This window comes from Bidens hawaiensis, unplaced genomic scaffold (genome assembly GCF_021521415.1).
Source record: "Bidens hawaiensis isolate Kalapana, Puna unplaced genomic scaffold, B.hawaiensis_p1.1 tig00030158_1, whole genome shotgun sequence".
Taxonomy (NCBI): Eukaryota; Viridiplantae; Streptophyta; class Magnoliopsida; order Asterales; family Asteraceae; genus Bidens; species Bidens hawaiensis.
The window spans coordinates 77,866-79,852 of record NW_027495002.1 but is presented as its reverse complement, the minus strand read 5'-3'; the positions used below and the strand labels follow the sequence as shown (position 1 = coordinate 79,852).

General features: G+C 32.3%; 1 non-coding gene across 1 annotated transcript; it reads left to right on the top strand.

Annotated features, from left to right (window-relative positions):
• Positions 1–830: 830 nt before the first annotated feature.
• Positions 831–912, top strand: TRNAS-AGA (transfer RNA serine (anticodon AGA)). The gene has a single exon. It is a non-coding gene; the product is annotated as a tRNA-Ser (tRNA).
• The last annotated feature ends 1,075 nt before the right edge of the window (positions 913–1,987 follow it).

Sequence of the window (1,987 nt, the reverse complement as noted above, 5' to 3'; positions counted from 1 at the left end):
AAAATTGTTTGTGTTACTTATAATGTTTTTAATGTGTTGGTAATTTGGATCAATGTTTGAGCCTTGCTTCTTTTTTCGACTATGTTTTGAATTTGTTTTCGATTTGTGACAACTGACAAATGTACTGAAATGTCTGACAATGCTATTGAATGAATTAACAAAAAACCAATTTTATTCTCTATTCAACTTATGATTCAAACATCGTTATCAAAACTCGCTAACCGATAAAACATTGCATTATATAGTTTGAAAGAATCCAAAAGCGGGTTGAGGGACTTTTGATACACGGCATTTAAACAATAATAAACTTTAGGCAAACTGTGGCAAATTAGGGACCACTAATAACAAACTAACTGTGAAAAAACAAATAACAATATTTGGTCTAGATGGGTGATCCATGAATCGTGATCATGTGCCAGTGCGCCACATCACCTTAACTACTTTGGTCACCATAGCTCTATGTTATACCACTTTGGTCACCTTAGGTATATGCTATATGTGTCACACATACAAACGGGAATGAGGATGATACATTTTCTAATAGATTTCTTTAATAACCATATGGAAATGCACGTCGAAGTTTGGTTGCAGAGAGACCATTCACTCTGTGATGAGGCTAAATGATATCACATGAAGATATAACATCTATAATTGAAGCTACAAATAAAATTAAATTAAATCAGTAATCGATTTTATTTCACACCATGAGTTAAGAATCAGATCGAATAAAACGAGTCTTTATTGAAGCCTGAATCAACTCCAAAAGAAACAAAGCTTACATAACAAAATAATATTAAATTATATTTAACAGAAAAAAATAATCAAATAAGGTGGACGTGCCGGAGTGGTTATCGGGCATGACTAGAAATCATGTGGGCTCTGCCCGCGCAGGTTCGAATCCTGCCGTCCACGGTTTTTAATTTGATATTATTCTTTTATTATTACGTTGTGATATTTTTTTAGCTAGAGCACCCAAGCTTATCAATTCCTGTTTTACTAGTATTTTATTTGTACCAGAAAATGTCTTAAAACAAAAGTAACTTAAACAAACTTACAAAAGAATAACCTTGACGATTCAAACTCTATTAAACTTACAGCTCATAAAATTAAAGAAAATGATCAATTGTGTCTTGGACTCTTGGTTAATTACAACAGGTGTTTATCTCTATTAAATTGGTATGGGTTCAAGTCCCACAAAATATTTTTTCAGTTACTTTTTCTGTTATAACTAGGAAAGTTGTATCTAAGAAAAAAGAGTGCATGATCTTGCGAATTACTTCTGAAGCAATTCAGAAATCATATGTAAGAACTATAGCATTTCGTAATTTATTGGAAAATCCACTTTGATTCTCTATCAACCAATAATGTGGGACCTTTAACATGGTTAAAGCTAAACTGTTTGAAGTCCAGGCGCAGCATGGTATTGCGGCGAGGGATGAACAAAAAACTAGAGATCTAATTCACAATTTTCTCGACTCGTCCCCTCCTCAGGAATTGCCAAACCATTTGACTCTTCAACCATTTCAATATAAAGGATTAGTCAATCAAATAATAGATAATAAATGGGTCGGCTTGAAAATTAATGAATTACTAGTTGTAAAATATTATTTTCGTTAGACTTAAACCTAAAAAAAAGAAAAAGAAAAACGAATAAGAATAAGGGTTTGACCCATTTTGTTCCCTTTCGACAACATTAATAAATGCTTTTACTTCTCTTTTTTTCTCCTCTTTTTTACAATTTTGTATCCAACTAAATATTAATTCTAACAAGACATTAAATATATTAAAAAATAGTTAGCTTAGAAATTGTATCACAATCATCAGGCATCAATATCATGTATTAAAATTAAATTAGATCTAGTTACACTCAGTTGCATTCTATCTAATCCCAACAAATTGATGAGCTACTTCTTTCTCTTTGAGTCTGTTATGAATGCTGATCCAGGCCCATTGGACCCCAAGTAAAGATGGCCAGCCCAAGGTCAAG